The 6,000-nt window shown below is 40.4% G+C and overlaps 2 non-coding genes across 2 annotated transcripts; both read right to left on the bottom strand.

Moving 5' to 3' along the window:
• Positions 1-1,318: 1,318 nt before the first annotated feature.
• TRNAT-AGU (transfer RNA threonine (anticodon AGU)) lies at positions 1,319-1,392 on the bottom strand. The gene has a single exon. It is a non-coding gene; the product is annotated as a tRNA-Thr (tRNA).
• Positions 1,393-2,200: 808 nt separating this feature from the next.
• TRNAI-AAU (transfer RNA isoleucine (anticodon AAU)) lies at positions 2,201-2,274 on the bottom strand. The gene has a single exon. It is a non-coding gene; the product is annotated as a tRNA-Ile (tRNA).
• Positions 2,275-6,000: the final 3,726 nt, after the last annotated feature.

Genomic DNA, 6,000 nt, shown 5'->3' with positions numbered 1-6,000 from the left:
ATCATTGATGTTCATCTTGAAATTATCTTAAAATGATCAAGTTCACTATATTTTCACGTTATACAGATCATTTCACCAAACAGGATATTTTTAATTACAGATTGTGCAGGTGGACTCGAACCATGCAATATGGAAGGTTGCCCTGGTGCTGCCTGTGCTGTGCCTGTTCTTGGGGCACTGAAGCTTGAATCCCCTCTGCCTGTTCTGTAACAGTGTCGGTAACTGAAGGTTACCCTGCTGCTGCCTGTACTGTGTCTGTTCTTGCGATGAGCAACTTGAACCTCTTCTGCCTGTTCTGTAACAGTCTCAGTAACTAAAGGTCACCCTGCTGCTGCCTGTGTTGTGCCTGTTGATTGAAGCTTTCATCACTGCTGCCTTACTGTGCTTTGATGTGAGTGAATGCTGGGGAAATCTCCTCACTGAAAAAAGTCAAACTGATTGGCTTTGTCAATGGGTCTTTGAAAGTCAAAAATATTCCAGTTGTTGGTACAATACATTCTCACTGTAACATGAAATAAAATCATATCGTTTATTTACCATGCATAGTTAATGAAAACCATTTGGTGACTGAAACAGCTCTCTAAAAGACCCCTGCTGGCAATAAAATACAACATAAAGTTCATCAGTCACATGTATAATTCTTGCATCTCTAGAGTAACAAAGTGTAGCACAAGTATTTCCCATAAGCCCATTGCCCAGCTGTCCCTACCCAAACTCGCTTGTGTTTCGATTAGATCATGTGCAATCATCGAGCAGTTAAAGTGCACGCTTGCAAAATACATATTAATTCAGCAATGCATCTAGAATGGTCGCTTCTAGTGCGAATGGCAGCGCAGATAAGGTGTTATTATTGTTTATTTGGCCACAGGTCAAAATCGCTTCTCAGTCCACCTCTGTCTTTTAAATGATGTAGAGCCGTCCAACACTTACACTGCATATGGTGTTGAGCAGCAAAGAACTTATTTATCAGTAAAAGGGCCCATTAGTTCAAGCATGACGGGGCCTCCGAAACAGACGTTTGGATATAGATAGCCTCACAAATAACATGCAATAAATAACAATCCATGATTCAGAGCCAATGAACAGCCTACATCTATCAGTACATAGGACCCAGACTACATTGCTGCCAACTGAAACTCAATTGTTGCCATAGGCAGGTAGAATTTAACATTAAAAAAAAAAAAAAAAAAAGAGTTAATTAGCTTGGAAGGGGACTCATGGTATAATGCATAATTATAAGAGCGTGGGTTTGCAGACTATCTATATGTTTTTTGTCAGTTTATTTTCTTTAATCTGTTTGAAAAATGCTTGAAAAGTAAGGCACTGCTGAGATTCGAACTCAGGATCTCCTGTTTACTAGACAGGCGCTTTAACCAACTAAGCCACAGCGCCACCCCATCGCTGACGTCACTGTGTCTTAGTCAGTGTTAAAAATGCCAGCGTGTTCAACTGTTTAAAGCCTCCGTTTCTTTTCATCTGATCCCAACAAAAAGACGAGAGAAAAGCAGACTAAGGAATGGACCTGTAAAAAATAGGTCATGAAAAGATTATATCGGCACACATAAATATTTCTATTGATTTCGTAATGTTTTAAAGTATAAACGCCATACACTGGTGGACGAAGTGTTTAACATTCGTGCAAGCTCAACATGCAACCGAAAGAGCAATGATACAAAGATCACCAATATGTACAAGACACGTAAATGAATTTGTGCGTAGCCCACGTGTCCTCCCTACTCCTCACGTGACCCCTAGCAGCCCTGTCCAGTGCTTCACAGAGGTCCCTGACACGCACTGGGTAAAGCAAAGCCCCAGAGAGCTCCCAGAGATAGGAAAGTGGTTTAGACGTTCTACTCGCTACATTCTTTCCATCTCCAAAGATGACGTTAAGCTAACTTTCCCGGTATAGCCGAGGGACCCGCCACTCTCGGAAAGAAAGCGAGATTGTTTTGTCCATGCAGTCCCCGAAATAAAGAAAGCGTGAAGAAGTGCGGGTCGAGTGTACCTAGATAACACTGAGGATGGCGCTTCAGCAAGTGTCAACTATAACTATTACAGCATCCTGTAATCGCTCACACTTTTATTTGGTAGAATAAAGAAAAATCTATTCTGTAAACTGCTACTTAAAAGGTCCTGCAGGATGTTTACGTGGTTTTCTAGTTCGTGAAGCTGCAAAGGAAAAGTGGTAGTAATAGATTACTGGCCCGTACGGGGATCGAACCCGCGACCTTGGCGTTATTAGCACCACGCTCTAACCAACTGAGCTAACCGGCCATACCCCATCAGAGACTCATGCATTGGTAAATAGCTGTATACTGATAGAGCAGAGGAGGCTCTGTTTACGGATTCCTTCAACAGACGTGGGATGAGTAATGCTTATGCCATCATCCTTTCCCTCAAGACATTTACGATGAGTAATGCTTATGCCATCATCCTTTCCCTCAAGACATTTACGTGCTCTGGCAATGCTAAGTAAATCCACAACTTCAAACAGAAGGAAGCTACAACTACATAACACCGACATTATATCAATAATTGTACTGAAGGCGACAAGCTATCAAGAACCACAAGAGCCCCAACTCCAGGGAAAATGGACTGAAAAGTAGAATCGCTCCATAGACCCCGTCCAAGTACTGTGCATATGCAATCTTATGCTACTTTGTTGTTTCCTGTTCTACAGGTTGTCCTCATGCTTCTCGAGCTCAATCTATAGCACACACTATCATAAATTGTACTCTCCGTCCCTAGCCCGTCACTTCCCGTACCCTTTTCTCGGCACTCCTTCAACAACTCTTTTCCCGCCCAATACATTTTCATTGACTTTGAATACTTTTAGCACCTTTTTGGGGTCGAGCCTTCGCTAAAATGCGCGTGCGCATGCGTATCGCTTGTGAGACGCTGTAGTAGTTAGAAAAGGGATCGGAGCCCCGTCCATGTCACATCAGAGTCTTTCATTGGTTCGTGGGCTTGCTTTTTAAAGTCTACTTGCTTTCATTAGTGGAAGGCATGCATACGTCATGTCTTTTCCAGTGGTTAGCCCTCCTCGAGTGCAGCGACCAAGTACTGAAAACATACGAGGCTCGCTGTTTTCCATCAGGTTTGCGGACTACTTTTTCTCTTTTTTCACAGCACGATCTCGCTTGGCAGAAGTCTAGCGCTTTGCATGACATCACCCTGTTATATGGTTAATTGCACTTTTGCCGGTTATGCTAGCGCGCCTGGTCCTTAATAAGTAAACTTACAAGGGGAAGCGTACAGGCTGATGAACTTTTTGGATCGCATGGAGTATCCTAGATATGTAGTAATTGATGATCATCAATTATCAATGTACGTATCAATAATCAATAAGCAAAACACTAATCATCAATCGATAATGTCAACATTTCATGAATAACCATAACTCAATTATACATTTTATCAATTTTATTTCCCTATTAGTTACAATACTAGTCCATCGATTAATTCTAACTTTATTTGATCAGCTCTGAATTAGTTAATTAGTGATCACGAATAACATAATCTAATCAGAACTTGAGAAAAACATATGCTGTAATGCTTCAGCATAAGCTAACACAGATTAATATATCAGCGTTAATGGCAGAGTTCAGTAATCAGTTTAATCAATCATTTGTCACTGTTCACGTCACCTAAAGGAACCTTACCTAACGTAGATTAGCATTTTCATGTGGGACTTCATGCAAAAATAATTTAGAACACTAATTTAGAAAACATATAGCTAAAAGAAAAACGTATTCAAACAGCGCAATTGGTACTTGGAAAGAAAGGCAAAAAAAAAATTAACAGTCACATTGTCAAAGCTACCTATCCACAGAATAGATCAGCAACAAAGTCAGTCTTCGTCTTCAGGTCATCAATCTATCAGCAACGCATCAGGCTCTCAAGAGCACGAGCCCAATGACATAATCTCAAATCGCATCTTCTGCCATCTAATATCTGCATCAGTTCTCCCCTCGTATCTCCGAAATGTTTACCTCTTGCCATGACTTTATTAAAGGTTTTCCAGTCCATCCTCCTAATTCCTAATTGGTCAGTCAATCACCAGTTATTACCGTAACCAATAACCTTAATTTCACAAATCTATGAACTCTAATATTACGCCGTTCTCAGTTTGTTGATAGGTTCACTGTACGGTGTCCTCATCATCGGGTTCATCAGGTATTGAAAATGTTGCATCTTCTTCTCCAGTCAGTGCCTCTATTGTTCAAGTCCTGGGAAAGTACATTGAGTCTGTCTTACACCAGTATTGTTATATCTCTAGTTTCATCATCTCCTATCGGTACATTGCAGAAAATTCTAGTTAAGCAGATTTTATTAACATACGCGGTTCATGGTCAGTTCAACGCACCAGCTTCTTTGTAGTGCTAGTAATTCAGCTTCTGCATGAGGCCTGGTAACTAGGCCTCAACTTCGGTTAAGTTAACTCTATAATATAATGCAAAACATAGGTTATACATCTCAATATGACATATTACTACGTTATTATTACTCTTTTTCACATTTTTTATCATTTTAGTACAAGTTCGTATAAGTTGGCTGTCACTCTCTGTGGACACATTTTCAATCGTGCACATTCATTTCTCTACATTTAAATTTTCTATCAATTTCCTGTTAGTCAAAACGCATACACATTCCTTAATCATTTCTAATTAGCATATCTGCTTCAACAGTCCCTCCTCTGATGACTAAATATGTTGTCACACCTTTCTTCACCATCATTGCTTTAATAATTCTGTCTCATCAGTATTTTGTCTTCTTCTCAAATCTTCTCTATGGATTCTTTCCCTATTTCTTTCTTCCCTCCTTTGATTATTTTGCGATTTTCTCAATTTTATCTTTTGACACAATTTACATGAACCCCATATTCCTAATATACAAGCAATCACAATTAATATTCTCTGTATGATTTTTAATAGTACCCCATTCCAAATTTGACTAAGCCAATTTCCCTCTGAAGCAAATCCTTTTCCAACCTTTTCTCAAACACCTGGTTATTTCAGTTCTTTTAAGTCCTTCCTTGAGTTTGTCAGGTTAGTGAGTAAGTCTCTTATCGCCCTATAATTATTCAGAATATATGAGCAACAATGACTAGAATTAATCATCTCACAAACTCTGCTGTCTTTCGCTAAAAGAACGTCTAAAGCAAGCCTATTTTGAAGCTTCATAGCTCTATCCGCGGCTAAATCAGTATCTATAAGGAGTATTGCCCCTGTAAAGTTTGTCAGCATGTTATCCACAATAGTAGACAACTTTCGTATCTTGATGGAATTTAGGATGACTCCCACGGAAGGAATCACTGCACCAAAGTTATCTCCCACCACTGTAGAAGAGGTTTCCCTCCTCTGCCGCTTATGGTGTAATTCAGTCAATTTCGGAAACTTCTTTAAGTCATCTATCTAAAATCTTTGGGAAAACTATCCCCAAATAACATGTCCCATACCATCCTCTGGGAAGACGGTAATAAGCATTTGGTACAGAAATATAATAAATCCTGGGAATCGCAGGGTCCTGACCATTCAGCATAAAAGTTCACTTACTCTGAAACAAAAATACATGCCTACATTCACTCGTTCCCACAAATAAAGTGTCAGTGTGTGATTTTGGCCTATATATACAAAGTTTTCCTACATGTATGTAGTGATCTGAATTCCTGTCCATACACCAGCTGCACCAAATGGCCCTAGCGGATTTGTAAGCCTTGGAGGTACCAGGGGCCCTGGACTGTTGGATGAGTTTGAGAGCATCCTCTGAAATTCCTGGGGTTCTCCAGGTTGACCCGAAATCCTCAAAGCAATGAGGAACAAGGAGTTGTTGAGGATCAAGTGGTGTTGTCGACCTTGGGGATCTAAGAGGAGGTTGGGGAAATGAGGAAGCCAGACCGGACGGTCGGTTGTTAGTTCCAATAAAGTTGGATACCAAGGATGAGCTTGCCAAAATGGGGTTATGAGAACTAGTGTGGATTGTTGTCTCCGTGCTTGTGCA

This window comes from Pleurodeles waltl, chromosome 12 (genome assembly GCF_031143425.1).
Source record: "Pleurodeles waltl isolate 20211129_DDA chromosome 12, aPleWal1.hap1.20221129, whole genome shotgun sequence".
NCBI lineage: Eukaryota > Metazoa > Chordata > Amphibia > Caudata > Salamandridae > Pleurodeles > Pleurodeles waltl.
This window is presented reverse-complemented; position numbering and strand designations above follow the sequence as displayed.